The sequence below is a fragment of the Phodopus roborovskii genome, unplaced genomic scaffold (genome assembly GCF_943737965.1).
Source record: "Phodopus roborovskii unplaced genomic scaffold, PHOROB, whole genome shotgun sequence".
Classification (NCBI taxonomy): domain Eukaryota; kingdom Metazoa; phylum Chordata; class Mammalia; order Rodentia; family Cricetidae; genus Phodopus; species Phodopus roborovskii.
In genome coordinates, this window is record NW_026126433.1 from 19,434,705 (window position 1) to 19,451,008 (window position 16,304).

A 16,304-nucleotide genomic window follows, 5' to 3' on the forward strand; every position below is an offset into this window, starting at 1 on the left:
AGTGATACCTTACAACATTAAAAAAATGTACCCTGTAGATTAAACCCATATTTAAGATTTTATTTAAATCTGGCACAATGGCATCTTCCATGGCTGTGGGTATTACTCAAACATGAAGAAATATCTGCCATCTGAATCAAAGATTACTTTTTATCTTATATTAAATATAAATCAATGGACATTTACCATTTATAATCCCCATCTGTCAACAGGCAATATATCCATAGAAACTTATAGACTACGATTTGCCTCAATAGGTTGGCAAGAAATAAAATAAAAATAGGCTGTATGAGTGCCTAATTTATAAGGAAAAAATGAGAAGACAAAAACTTAATGTGTACAAAGCATTTATAACAAATTAGATATAATTTATGGAACATAATTCATCACAGTATGTATAAACTTTCATCTGAAATTTCTAACATAAAGGGCAAGGACACTACCAAATTTTCTTGAATTAATGTTTCATTAGTATTATTATTATGTTGAATATTTTCAAAATTAATTTCAGAAAACAGTACAGATATTCTAAAATTTGAAAAACTGTCTTGAATTTGCATTTTTCCTCAACAGTTTACAACTGCTTCAGAGAGGGAGTTTTATTTCTATTTTTCTTTAGTTTTCTATTGCAATGGGAAAATACAAAATGCTCTCTGTTAGCATTCTTATGGAGTCCACTCCCAGGTGCCTAGAGTTTGTACTGACCATGGTTGGCTTAACACTCAAGCAACAACAACAAATCAAGACAGTTCTTCATGGTTGTAGCCATATTCTAAGCTGAAAATTTCTTCAATTAAGCTTCTGCTTTACCTGGTGACTCTAGATATTATCAAGCTGATAATAATAAAAACTAAACAAAGGCATTATATTCAAGTGCAATTCAAAACTGTACTGTCATTATGGACAAAAAACAAAACAAAACAAAACAAAACTAATAACTCCCAAAATAAATTGACAAAAAATTAAAGTGTCTTGAATGGTAGGAAGAAAATTCTGAGAATACTGAAATGTTACTATACGAATTTGGCAGGGGAGGCTATCTATGTCCACCAAAATTTGTTAAAAGCTAGGCATTTACTCTTGGTCTGAATAATCAGTCTGAACTATTTGGTACAGGCATATTTTGGTTCTCTCAGAAATGGTTGAGTAGCTTAATAGTATTTTGGAGTTGAATATATAAATAGGCTTATATTTGGATACATCTAAGGGAAATAATTTTATACATTTATGTACAAATATCAGTATAATAAAAATTAAAGTTGCAAGATACTTAGACATATTTCTTAAAATTAATGAGAAGAACAATATTAAGCTACTATTTTTGTTATACACATCACTTGATTTTGAATGATATTTTTTTCCACATTTAGGTAATGATTTGTTTCTTGTAATTGAGTTTTCAGAGCTGTTATGTATGCAAGAAGTCTTAACTATACTTGTGTTATGAGCATGGTTTTTCTGCCGGTCTGGTCCCACAGCTGTGTCAGCCCCAGATATCACACAGAGACACTGTATTGATATAAAGCTATTGGCCTGTTACTACCATTTCTTATTTGCTAGCTCTGTCTAAAATATTAACCAATTTCTGTTAATTTAAGTATTTCCACATTGTATATTTTACTGGAGAGAGGACCTGAACCTCTGTTCTCTCAAGTCCTACATGTTGAATGTCCTCCTTGATCTATCCCTGAATCTTTCTTGTTTCCTAGTCCCTCCTATCTTGCTCTCCTGTTGGCTGACAGGGCTTTATTCACTAACTAATAAGAGAAACATATTTACAGAATGACATCTCCCATCATCTCCTCTTTTCTGTCTAAAATAAAAAGAAGGGTTTTAAACTTAACATAGGAAAATATAAAACAAAACAGTTATCAAACAAGAACCTCTGTGAACAATATTTAGTCCATTAACATTTAGCAAGATTTAAAGAAAATATTTTATCATCTATCCTAACTTTGTGAGTCTAAAGTCCTATATGTAACTTATCTTTAATCTTATCTAAGGAAAACTATAACCATAGTTATCTGTCTGCAACTTCATCAAATAACAAAGAAGAATAATATATAAACTCTAGAAATGATAGAGACATCTGGCTACCTGGTCACTCACCTGAAGTTCTTCTGTAATGTTGTCTTCAACCTATAGGCCATAGTGTGTCTGACAGACTCCTCAGCAAATCAGGAAACTTTAAACTGTCAACCTGTATTGGCAGTTAGTCAGTCATTTTTTTGTGTGTGTCCTGTAGAATGTCTGGCAGACTATTCCATAAGCAGGAACACTGTAGCAATGTCCGTCTTGTATCAGCAGTCACTTTTCTGTGGGTCCTGTATGTCAGAAGAGCAGTATCTTTCCTAAATGGCTAGCCTTTACAGGAAGACAGAAAATACTCATCTTCAAACAGCCAAAAGACACTGAACATGTAGGTACTTACATAAGAGAAGACAGCTCTTCAGAAAGAACCATCTAACAAAGTGGAATCTGATGTATGGTACCAATATATAATTCTTATATATATATATGAAGGCAATTGGTCTAAGAAGAAAACAAAATTGGGAATTTGCATTTGTCTAAACTCAGTTTTCTCTCTGAAATCCTAATTTTCCACATACTTGTTTTCATGCTTAATCTTGCTTTTCCCAATGTGCATACCTATAAAAGTTGAAATTTTTATGTTGGTATTGATGTATAAGTTTTCCACAAGGAACAATAACATTTCTTAACAGCAGTCTTTGATTTTTCTGGAAAGAAGATGAGGCCTCTCTTCTGCATTTCCACTTGACTCAGTGTGGTGCATCTGGACTACAAACATCACCCTAAAACTGGTTTGAGATTGTTTTGCTGGAGACGACTCCTGACTATCTAGCTGAAATGGTGCACCTTATTACACCCTGGCCAGAGTTTCATACAGAACTCCAGGAAAACATTTCCAGCCACACAGAGACTAGCTGCATATGTCACAGCCAGTCCTGTCATTACATTTGGTTGCTAAAAATGTTCTTCCTATAGGATCCCATGGAGCAACTATTGTTCCATTTCATCAGGAAGTAATCTTAAGATAAAATTGTCCCCTTTCCATACTCTTGGCATTTATCGATAATATTCATCTTCTTAGGGTTGGTTTTAGTTACTTAGGGTTGGGTATGGAAGGTGATGCTTAGACTTGGGTATCTTTTAGAGAGAGATAGAGTATAGTTGGGAAAGGTATAGTTTTGATGGGATGTAGGTAGATTAGCCTATCTTCTTGTGAATTCTTTCAGTAATAGTCAGATATTAGTATTATATAGCTTACATTGTTATAGATTCTTATATGTGGTAACAAATGTAAAATTAAGTTTATATTCCCTTCCCAGATGAATTATATATTATATTTTGTCATATTGTGTAAAATCTCTCCACTTATGATGTTTATGTACATTATCCTTACCACATTATATGTATGTATACTTTTACTTATGTTAAAGATATTTGTATAGCGATACAATTTAGGATATTTTTATTATGCTGAACTTTATAGTTCTACTCTGCCTTTGTTTTAGGGATTTACATGTATATATACAGACATAGTTACATAGTTTATGTATTTGTCCCTGCTTTACTCAGGGAAATTTCAATCCGTTTTATAGCTAGGTTCCTGAGTGTTGCAGACTATCTTTGCCCATGTTTCCTTTACCTATGAGAATAGTCAGACATAGATGCTTAATCTTCAAACACTTCATAGATCTGCAGAATATGACATTTACATGTTTTAATATTAGTACTCTGTTGACATGAGACACTATTGCTCCTGACAGTATCATGTACTTTCCTGAAAATAGGTTGAACACTGTTGTCATTCTTTCTGGAGTCCATCTTAACTTTGGCTAATGGACTCTTGGGCAAAGAACTGCCCCCACCTTAACCACTGATTTGGACATGCAGTCCTATGTTCTTGCAGGAGATAACCATAGAAAACTGCTGAACCTAGCCAAGTCAGTGTAAGACGATGTTTCTACCCCCCTGATTTTATTGTGGTCTGTCAGATACTCTAGGCCTTAGCCAAAACTGGTTGTACCAACATTGCTGTGAGACTTTGGGTGACTCTCCAAGTCTTTCTGTCCTCAATGCACTATTTGGAAGTTGCCCATCCATACTTCCTGCCTACTCTAGTATTGTTATCTTTCTTCTCAGGTATTTGATGAGGTTAACGATGAAACTAACACACTTTTTTTTTCTCTTCCTAGTTAGATATGTTAGGTAATAGACTTAAGCTTTCCAGCTTAGGACAACTCTATTGTAAACTCTGTTATGCCTTCACCTTAAGACTATATATGGAGGTCTTAAGTTTGTATGTTTTCAATTTTCCTTTTCTTAGAGTACACTTGTTATTCACTGTTTTGTATCAAGCCTAAATCTTTTCTTTAGACTAAAAAGGGAATTGTAATGAGATATTCACTTTGTCCAATCCTGTGGCATTGACCATGCTCATTGGGGGGGTGGGGACAGGGGAAGATGTTTTCTGAGGGAACTAGGTCTGGCGAAGGAGCCACGGGAGTGCTCTCTTGCTTGCAGCACAAGGACAGAAGAGCATCCTCAGGTATCCTGCTGATGCTCATCTGTCTCTGCTGTAAGTAATTTTTTGCTGAATAAATATCTATTTGGCCTACTTGTTTATACTGATCCTTATTAAACCACAATATACTTGTGACAATCTATAGAAATTTTTGCAGTGATAAACATTGTAAAAGTCTTTCCAGATATTTGAAAATAATATTCTTTTACTAAACACAAAAATTCAATAGCTAGTAATATAATATCAGTCTTAACTATATCATTAACCTTTTCAAGTCAACTGGATGAAGTATTTTGTCCATCTTGTACTTTGAATTCATTTTCTCCCTACACACACAAAAAAAATTCCATGGAGAAGCCACTTGGAAAATTGGCTCAATTATCTATAAAGGTCTCCAAAATAATTGTCATCATACCATAGTAAAACATCTAAATTTTTGCTGTTATTATTGGACATATGAAAGAAAAGTCTTTATATTTCAGGAAGATGTCATACTGGAAGATAAAATATTTTCAATTTTATCCTCTTTAAAATTAAAATTTTATTATTTGTCAAGTAACGAAGTTCCATAGAAAAAAATATTTTAGTTTTTAATCTTCAAAGTTGCATGGTGCTTTTCCTTAGCAACTTCTATAACTCAGTGTAGTGTATAGGCATTCTATTTGTCAAATGTGTTTAATTTATACATTTATGCTATGAGCAGTAGTATTGAAATTCCTATTAATATTGTTAGGAATGCAAAATGATGTTAATGCAATGGGTAAGGGATGGCAATCCCACAGAGGGTGGGAAGGTGGGCAGAAGGGAAACAGAGACTTGAAGGCATGGCTTATATGAAATGTTTATTGAGGGGAAGGTAAGGGAATATAGGAAGGAAATAAAAAAGAGGTAGAGAGACACAGATACATAGAGAGTGAGAAAGAAAAATCTGCCTCCTCAGAAAAAGAAGACAGGAGATGAGGAAGAGTAGATATAGTTTTTCTTTTAAACTGTCCCTTGCACCTGTGTGCAAGCTATGTGCAGACTACATAGTAGTGACATAGGAGCCATAGAACCCTGAACTGACCAGGGTACTGCCTAAATGCATTCTGCCAGATGGCAGGGGGCAGGTTAGGGAACTATTAGGACTACAGTGATGCGGCTGCGACTGTGGGTGGCAGGACTTTGGTCCTATGGTGTAGCTGGAGAATGGGAAACAGAGACACATAGACTTGACTCATATTGAAAGTTGTATTGGGAGAGGGAAGAAAGTAAGGATAGGAAAGAAAGAAGATATAGAGGCAGAGAGACAGGGAAAGAGAGAGAGAGGAAAGAGAGAGAGACAGAGACAGAGAGAGAGAGAGAGGAGAGAGAAAGAGGAGAGACAGGTATGCCTCCTCAGGAATATGGTAGAAAAAGGAAGAGATTGGGTGGAGTTTTCTTCTTAAAGTGTCAGAATAGCCTGCCATGAGCAGAGGGGAGATAAGTCCCCAAGGAGTTGGGCCAGATTTACTGGTATTACAATAAATATTATTAAATATAGAAACTTATTTTCTTATATAATCATATCCCAATATAAATATTCACTAGCAGATTTTTGGCTAAACTTCTGTGATTTGTAATATGCCTTAAGCAAGAAATTACCCACAGTTGTTTGGTTGCCAAGCAATGAACTTATAAATACCATAACAAATTTTCAGCAGTCTATGAAAATTGTTTTAGGTTGTGTATTACTTATAGGAGTTCTTCATCCTTATTCCTCTACCATGGATACCTATATCTGAAAAAATTATTCTTTGAGGTTGCTGAACATTTTTTTCCTACCAAAACGGACTTATTAAACCCAGATAATATATTGACCCTTGCTGTCTTCCATTGCCAAAACACTTACATGAATTTGACCTAAGCATGTGGTGCATCAGACATATAGCCTCTCTTTAGCTTTAAGAGAGATACATGGTAAATTCTCATCAAAGAAACTAATATAAACAAACTAACTGCAAACATTACAGTTTAAAACAGTCCCTTTAAACAGAAGGAAAATTATCATCTCTCTTCTCTCTTCATTCTGGATAATAACATACATCCTACCTGTAGGTAAAAGTTGATATGAAGACATTTGTAAAGAAGCACAGAGCCCAATGACTTTGATCATAGTATGTGTGAAATATTTGTGTTGATACTGTTATTTTAGAGGGAATAAAAATCCATTCTTTTAAGTCTTATTCATTTGACTTAAGTTACTAAATATAATTTCTCTACCCAACAATAAAAAGACCTTACTAAATGACCTCTAAACCCTTTAATATCACAATGCCTTTGGTATAATTAAAACTGACATTTATATATTAATAAGGAAACTTGCTCAAAGCAACTTCATACAAAACTTTATAAAGATTTTTTATGATTTTTGCATAGCTGTTTATAGAATATTTCATTGTTGTTGAGTTATATCCATATTGTAGTGACTTACAGAAACATTCTACGAAATAACTAAGTTATTAATTAAAATAGTTTACATTTTAGAGTTCTTCGACTTTTATAGGAAAATTCAAATGTATAGCACCTAAGAAATATTCAGTTTATTGCTATTTAGTGAATAATTACTTTATATTTTGAAAACCGGTATTATTTTATAAACTTATGCTATTATATGTAGACAATTCCTCAAAATTTTCACTTCAATGTGTTTTATACTTCTTTTTTTCATAAATATATTGATAAAGATATATAAAATCACAAGGCTGGATAAACAGATCATCTTGGTAGAACAGATTTAACTTCAAAGATACAGGGGAATCAGTTTATCTAGGGAAGTAGAAAAATAGGGATAGTTGTTGCCTTAGCTAAAGGTTCTATTGATACAAATAGACATCATGACCATTGCCATTATTTTATTTATTTATTTATTTATTTTATATAACCAAGTCCATTTAAATGAAAACAAACGTTTATACAAAATATTTGGGAATTTGGGCATCATTCTTTCCAAACTACTTCCTGCTGGTAAGGAGCACAGTCATGGGGGTTTCTAAGAATATGCAGAAATCCTGACTGTAGTTTGAAAGGCTGCTTTGTTCAGCTGTTTTAAATGGAGGACCACCTGATACTCCCTCCTTCCCTCATTCCTTCCCTCCCTCCCTCACTTTTACCCTCTCTGCCCTCTCACATGCATCCTAACCACCCTACCCTCCCATCCCCCCACCGCAATCCCATACGTAGGGGAATGCCCTCCAGTTTGGGTCATGAAGATCTGACAGGTCATGTGAAGTAGGGACTAGGGCTTCTCTCCTGTCTCTAAGTTAAGGCAGTTATCCCTCCTTGGGGGATGTGTTCCCAAGGTCCTTTTGTACACCAGGGATATATCCTGGCTCCACTGTCTGAGGTCCCTTAGACTGCTCAGTACTTCTGGCTGAGACCCATATACAGGGGGGCCTGAGTCAGTCCCATGCTGGCTTCCAAGCTATCAGTCTGGTGGCCAGTTACCTCTTCCTTGTTCAGGTAAGCTGTCTCTATGTTTTTCTGCCACCTGGTCTTGTCCTCTCCATCTGTATCTGGATTCTACTTCGACTCAGTGTTTATGTATGTGTGTTTACACCTGTTTCCAACAGGCATTAGTTGAGGCCTCCATGGATAAGTTAGTTGTTGTTCTCACTATCCGGGAAGGGCATTTATGGGTATCCTTTCCAGGGAAGCTCAAATTGTTAGTTGGCAGCAGTCTTGTAGTTCTCTAAACCTTTCTTTATGTTCAAATATATATTCAAACCAATATCCGCTCCTTCTTTTATGTTCTCTCTCTCTGTCTCTCTCTCTCTGTCTCTCTCTGTCTTTTTCTCTTTCCTGTCTTCTATTGCTAACAGGGCTCAATCTTCCTGGTTGTACGTGTTTTTCTTTCCTCCCACTCGTTTTATACTACTTCTCTCTCCATTTGCTGACCCCCCCCTACTTCCCCTATGCTCTGGGGGACATGTCTCTTCCCAGTTCTGTGAGGGACTTTATATGAATCTCTTAGAATACACCTTGTATCCTATTTCCTCTGGTAGTGTGAATTATAGGCTGGTGATCCTTTGATCCAGGTCTAAAATCCATATAAGAGTGAGTACCTATTATGTTCCTATTTTTGTGATGGGGTTACCTCATTCAGGATGGTTTCTTCAAGTGCCATCCACTTGCCTGTGAATTTCAAGATACCATTATTTTTTTGTTCAGAGTAGTATTCCATTGTGTAGATGTGCCACATCTTCATTATCCATTCTTCAATTGAGGGGCATCTAGGTTGTTTCCAGCTTCTTGCTATTACAAATAGTGCTGCTATAAACATAGTTGAACATATGTCTTTCTTGCATGGATGTGGAACCTTTGGGTATATGCCTAAGAGGGGGATTGCTGAGTCCTGTTGTAAACTGATTTCCATTTTCCTGAGGAACCGCCACACTGATCTCCAAAACGGCCAGTTTGCTCTCCCACCAGCAGTGGAGGAATGTTCCCATTTCTCCACATCCTCTCCAACATGAGTCATCATTGGTGTTTCTAATTTTAGCCATTCTGGCAGGAATAACACGGTATCTCAAAGTTGTTTTGATTTGCATTTCCCTGATAGCTAAGGATGTGGAGCACTTTCTTAAGTGTTTTTCAGCCTTTTTGATTCCCTCTATTGAGAATTCTTCAGTTCGGTACCCCATTTCTTAATATGGATATTTGGTGTTTTTTAACTAGTTTCTTGAGTTCTTTTTATATTTTTGAGATCAGCCCTTTGTCAGATATAGGATTGGTGAAAATCTTTTCCTAGTCTGTGGGCTGGCATTTGTTCTTATCCACTGTGTCCTTTGCCTTACAGAATCTTCTAAATTTGAAGAGGTCCCACTTACTAATTGTTTCTCTAAGTACCTGTGCCCCTGGAGTTATGTTCAGTAAGTGTTCTCCTATATCAATTTGTTCAAGGGTACCTCCTACTTTCTCTTCTTAGAAGTTCAATGTGGCTTGATTGATGTTGAGGTCTTTGATCCAGTTGGACTTGAGTTTTGTGCATGGCGACAGACATGGGTCTATCTGCAATCTTCTACACACCCTCATCTAATGGTGCCAGCACCATTTGTTGAAGATGCTGTCTTCGCCCCATTGTATAATTTTAGCTGTTTTGTTGAAAATCAGGTGTTCATAGGTGTGTGGGTTAATATCAGGATTTTCCAATAGATTCCATTGGTCTACCTGTCTATTTTTATGCTAATACCAGAATGTTTTCAGAACTATAGGTCTATAGTAGAGCTTAAAGTCAGGAATGGTGATGACTCTTGAAGTTGTTTTATTGTATACTGTTGTTTTGGCTATCCTGTGTCTTTTGTTTTTCCATATAAATTTGATTATTATCTTTTCAATGTTAGTGAAGAATTGTGGTAGGATTTTAATGGGGATTGCATTGAATCTGTAGATTGCTTTTGGCAATATTGCCATTTATACTATGTTTATCCTACCTATCCAAGAGCATGGGAAATCTTTCCATTTTCTGTTGTCTTCTTTAATTTCTTTCTTTAGGGCCACAAAGTTCTTAGTATATAGGTCTTTTACTTGTTTGGTAAGCATTACACCAAGATACATTTTGTTGCTTGTGGCTATTGTAAAGGGTGATGTTTACCGAATTTCTTTCTCTGTCTCCTTGTCATCTGAAAAAATTAGGGCTACTGATTTTTTTGAGTTTATCTTGTATCCTGCCAGTTTGCTGAAGGTGTCTATCAGCTTTAGGAGTTCCCTATTAGAGTTTATTGGGTTGCTTATGTAAACTATCATATCATCTGCGAATAGAGACAGTTTGACTTCTTCCTTTCCAATTTGGATCCCCTTGATTTCCTTTAGTTCTCTTATAGCATTAGCTAGAACTTCTAGTACAATATTGAAGAGATATGGAGAGAGAGGGCAGCCTTGTCTTGTACCTGATTTTAGAGGCATTGGCTTAAGTTTCTCTACATTCAGTTTGATGTTGGCAGTTGGTTTGCTGTATATTGCTCTTATTATGTTTAGGTATGTTCCTGTTATCCCTGACATCTCCAAGACCTTTATCATGAAAGGGTGTTGAATATTTTCGAAGGCTTTTTCAGCATCTAATGAGATGATCATGTGGTTTTTCTCTTTTAGTTGGTTTATATGGCAGGTCACGTTGATAGATTGTCATATCTTAAACCAATCCTGCATTCCAGGGATGAAGCCTACTTGGTCATTTTGGATGATTTCTCTGATGTGTTCTTGAATTCGGTTTGCCAGTATTTTATTATTTTTGCATCGATGTCCATCAGGGATATTGGTCTGTAGTTTTCTTTCTTAGTTGTGTCTTTGTAAGGCTTGGGTACCAAGGTATTTGTGGCCTCATAAAAAGAGTTTAGCAATGAACCTTCTGTTCTATTTTGTGGAACTGTTTGAGGAGTAGTGGTATTAGTTCTTTCATGAATGTCATGTAGAATTCTGCACTGAATCCATCTGGCCCTGGAACATGTTTTGGTTGGAAGGCTTTCGATGACTGTTTCTATTAAATTGCTGGTTATAGGTCTAATTAAGGTTTTTGTCTGTTCTTGATTTAATTTTGGTAAGGGGTAGTTATCCAGAAATTTGTCCATTTCCTTTGAATTTTCAATTTTTGTGGAATACAGATTTTCAATGTATGACGTGAAAATTGTCTGGATTTCTTCTGTGTCCATTGTTATGTTCCCCTTTTCGTTAATGATTTTGTTAATTTGTATGTTCCCTCTCTGATTTTCGTTGATTTGGATAAATGTTTGTTTATCTTTTTGATTTTCTCAAAAAAAAAAAAAAAAAAAAAACTCTTCATTGAATTGATATTTGTATTGTTTCCTGGTTTCTGTTTTGTTGATTACAACACTCAAGTTGATTATTTCCTGGCATATACTCCTAAGGGGTGACTTTGCTTCTCTCTGTTCTAAGGCTTTCAGTTGCACTGTTAATTCTCTTATGTGACTATCCTATGTTTCCTTCATATGGGTACTTATTCAATGAACTTCCCTTGTAGCACTGCTTTCAAAGTGTTCCATAAGTTCGGGTATGTTGTGTCCTCATTCTCATTGAATATTAGAAAGTCCTTAATTTCTTTCTTTATTTCTTCTTTGACCCAGGTGTGGTACAATTACACATTGTTCAGTTTCCATGAGTTTGCTGATTTTCTGCTACTTGTGTTGTTGTTGAATTCCAATTTTAAAGCACAGTGGTCTGATAAGATACAGGGAACTATTCCTGTTCTCTTGTATCTGTTGAGGTTTGTTATGCCACCTAGTATGGGGTCGATTTTAGACAAGGTTCCATGTGGAACAGAGAAGAAGTTATATTCTTTTGTGTTTGGATGGAATGTTCTATAGATGTCTGTTAACCCCAGTTGAGACATAACTTCTGTTAATTCTTTTGTTTCTGATTTGTGGTCCTGTCTAGTGTTGAGAATGGTGTATTGAAGTCTCCCACTATAAGTTTTACATGAGTTTTGAATTTTAGTAGCGTTTCTTTTACGAATGTGGGTGCCTTTGTATTAGGGGCATAGATATTCAGAACTGAGTCTTTGTGTTGATGGATTTCTCCTGCGATGAATACAAAATGACCTTCTTCATGTCTTTTGATTAATGTTGGTATGAAGTCTAACTTGTTAGAAATTAGGATAGCCAGGCATGCTTGCTACTTGGTTCCATTTGATTGGATAATCTTTTCCAAACCCTTTACACTGAGGTAATGTCTATCTTTGAAGCTTAGATGTGTTTCTTGTATGCAGCATAAGGATGCATTCATATCCATTCTGTTAGCCTGTGTCTTTTTATAGGTGAGTTAATACCATTAATTTTGAGGGTGAGTTAGGACCATTGATTGTTGATGCTTGTTTGATTTAGGTTTGTTTTGGCAGTGGTATTGTGAATATATTAGTTCTGCTTTACCCTTGGTTTCTGGTGTAATTGGATTAACTGTTGCCTACAATTTTGTGGGCATAGTTACCTTCCTTTGGTTGGAGTTTTTCTTCCAGTCCTTTCTGTAGGGCTGTATTTGTAGATACGCATTGGGAAAATCTGGTTTTGTCATTAAATATCTTGTTTTATCCATCTATAGTGATTGAGAGTGTTGCTGGATATAGTAGCCTAGGCTGGCATCTGTGTTCTCTTAATACTTGTAGAATATCTATCCATGACCTTCTGGCCTTGAGGGTTTCCATGGAGAAGTCAGTTGCAATTTTGATAGGTCTGCCTTTATATGTTACCTGTCCTTTTTCCTTTGCTGCTCTTAGTATTCTTTCTTTATTTTGTATGCTAGGTGTTTCAATTATTATATGTCGAGGGGTCTTTTTCTTTGGTCCAGCCTATTTGGGGTTCAGTACACTTCTTGTACTTTCATGGGTATGTCCTTCTTCAGATTTAAAGTTTTCCTCGATTATTTTTTTGAATATGTTTTTGGCACCTTTGAGCTGGGCTTCCTCAACTTCCTCTATGCCTATTATCCTTAGGTTTGGCCTTTTCATTGTGTCCCACATTTCCTGGATGATTTGTGTTAAGGAATTTTTGGATTTATGATTTTCTTTGGTTGATGAATCTGTTTCTTCTAGTTTAACTTCTGCGCCTGATATTCTCTCTTCAACCTCTTGAATTCTGTTGGTTATGCTTATGACTGTTGTTCCCAATTTTTTGTCCAGTTTTTCTATTTCCAGCATTCCTTCGGTTTGTATTACCTTTATTTTCTCTATTTCAGTTTTCAAGTCTTGAACCGTTTCCTTTACCTGCTTAATTGTTTTTTCTTGGCTTTCTGTACTTTCTTTGTTTTCCTTAAGAAATTGGTTCATTTCTTCCACTTTTTTGCTTGTTTTTTCCTCAGTTTCTTTAGGGGATTTTCTCAAATCTTCTTTGAGGGCCTCTATCATGTTTATGACAGTAATTTTTAGTCGTTCCTTTCTGCTTCCTCTGCTTTGTTGTTGTGTTCTGTTCTAGTTGGTATAAATTCCCTAGATTCTGGTGGTGTCATTCTTGTCTTTCTGATGTTAGGTGTTTTCTTGTATTGCCTTCCTCTCATAGCTTCTTCCAGTAGGTGTTGGTGGGGTCTACCCATCTCTCTATGGTACTTCAACAGAGGGCTTATGCGGGTCAGAGATTCAATATCTGTATCTCTGGGTGGTCCAAGTTCTATAGCAGGTCTCTCCACAGACAGGGACCCAGGGATGGCTTCAATCCTAAGGATTCAGTAGAAGATGCCACTAGCCAATGGCTCTAGACAATGGATGGCATAGGAGGACAAAGGCTGAGGTGAAACTTGGGAAGTTTCTGCAGGATAGTCGGATCTCACTTGAAACTGGGACTCTCTACCTGAGGCCTCTTTCTTTAGCAGAGGCCCTACTTTGGGGGTCAAAGATCTTGCCAGTGGGAACTCAGAGTGGACCAGGAGAGATAGGTGGTTCTCTCGGAGGGGCCCGGGCCTCCAGCAGAGGACTGGAAGTGTGGTCAGAGACCAAGCAGGTGAATATTATGGGTGGCCCCACGTTGGTAGGCAGGCCTCCTTTGTTCAGAGTTGCTCCGAGAAGTCTCCAAAGTAGGGTGGACTGTTGGCTCCACCCTTTTTCCCAGTGCTCAACCAGAACAGCAGGACAGTGGGCTGGGTAGGGCGCAAGGTAGGAGGGGCAGGCTCGTGGTGGGGATGGTTGGGGGTGTATCAGAGCTCCAAGGGTGCTCTCTAGGGGACATGACACAGGAGCAGCAGGATCAGGGGCCCAACCTAGGGAGTTCGAGGTGGAGGGGGAGAGGTTGTAGGGGAGAGGCCACTCGGATTGGGCCCAGACTCACCTCTAGCCCATGTCTGGTGGAAGAGTACAAAGGCTGAGCTGAAATTTGGGAAGTTTTTGCAGGATAGTGGGATCTCACTGGAAACTGGGATTCTCCACCTGAGGCCTCTTTCTTTAGCAGAGGCCCTGCTTTGGGGGTCAAGGATCTTGCTGGAGGGAACTCAGAGTGGACCAGCAGAGATAGGCGGATTTCTGCTAGGGGCCCAGGACTCCAGTTGAGGACTGGAGGTAGGGTCAGAGACCAAGCAGGTAGACCATTGCCATTATTCTAAAGAAAAACATTCATATGGAGACGGCTATTGTTCAGAGATCTAATGCTTTATTACCACTGTGGGAAACATGAAGGCATATAAGCAGATATGGTACTCGAGAGGTAGCTGAGTATTCTTGATCAGCAGGGAGCATGAAAAGACTGAGCCATCAGGTCTGGATTTAGATTCTGAGACCTAGTGACACACTTATTCCCATAAGGCCACACATAGTGCAACAAGACCACACCTCTAAAAATGTTACTACCTATGAATCTATGGAGCTCTTTTCAATCAGACCACCAAGGTGGTTTTATTTTTTTCCTTGGCACAAGACAACTTATAAATAAAATCAAAGTAGCCTAAAGCTGACTTTTCACATGCTACTTTGTTATCTGAGATTAGTGGTGGAAAATAAACTCAACAACAAGAGATTTAAATTGCTTTAACGTTTTAATTATAATATTTCCCCCAGCATTTTCTTAAAAATTTTTCATGATCTTTCACCAAAATAATCAGAACTAGTGCTGTCAAGAGATACCAGCATGGGGAACAGATTCCCAAAAACCACCGAAGCTCAAGGGGAGAGGTCCTGTTCTCCATGTTGGAGAACAATTGTCACACAGATGCAGAAGGCATATTTTGGTCCCATGCAGGGTCCCTATATGTGGATCCAGTGTGTATGAGCTCTGCCTAGCTCATGTCAGCTGTCTGTGTTGGTTCCCTGTCATAAACCCTCTGACTGATACAGTTCCTCCCCCCTTTCATCTGCAAGACTCTAGGAGCTGGGCACATTGTTTATCTGTGGATCTCTGCCACTGTTTCTGTCAATTCCTGGATAGAGTATGTTTTGATTGTGGATTAGAGAAGTCAGAAATCTGCTTCCAGCAGATGGCAAGTTTAGGCACCCTCTCCACATTGCTGGGAGTCTTAATTGGAGTTCTCCTTGTAGCTTACTGGGGTTTGCCTTGTACCAGGTTTCTATCTAACACTGAAATAGTCATTCCCCCACCCCCACCTACATCAATATGCCTCTTTTGTTACTCTGGCCCTCCATTTTGCTGCCACCCTACCTCCTGCAACCAGACTGCTCCTTCCTGTTTCCACCATCCACCTACCTCCTAGAAGTTTTCCAGAAGGTCTTTCCTACTTCCCCTTTCCAGGGAAAAGCATGCATCCCTCTTTGGGCTCTCGTTATCTAGCCTTTCTGTGGTCATGGATTTTACTTTGATCATTCTACACTTTACCTCCAATAACAAACTCTGAGTGAATAGATACCATGTTTGTCTTTCTGGGTCTGGATTACCTTATTGAGAATGATTGTTTCTAGTTCCATCTAATTGTCTGAAAATTTCACGAGGTCATTTTTTTTTTTTTTTAATCTGAGAAGTACTTCATTGTGTATATATACCATATTTTCCTTATCCATTCATCAGTTTTACAATTTCAAGTAGAGAGGAATTACATCTCTAATTCATCAGTAAATATATTAGTGCCTTTTTCCTATTTAAGAAAATATATTTTGTATAAATAGTATTAGCAATCTCCATGTAATGAACGAAAATGTCACCAGATAAACTTATTAAACTTATTAATAAAATTATTTAAGTTCTTTTTTATTCTATGAGTGAATCTCAACCTTCTTAGTGCTATGGTCCTTGGTCCTTTAAAAGAGTTCCTCATTTTTTTTTTTTTTTTTTTTTTTTTTGTCTTTGGTTTTCTACAA

General features: G+C 37.2%; 1 protein-coding gene across 3 annotated transcripts in view; it reads left to right on the forward strand.

The window, feature by feature from the left end:
- Brinp3 (BMP/retinoic acid inducible neural specific 3) overlaps nucleotides 1-16,304 on the forward strand; it is a 383,711-nt gene that overhangs the window by 321,326 nt on the left and 46,081 nt on the right. The gene's annotated exons all lie outside the window — the stretch shown is intronic.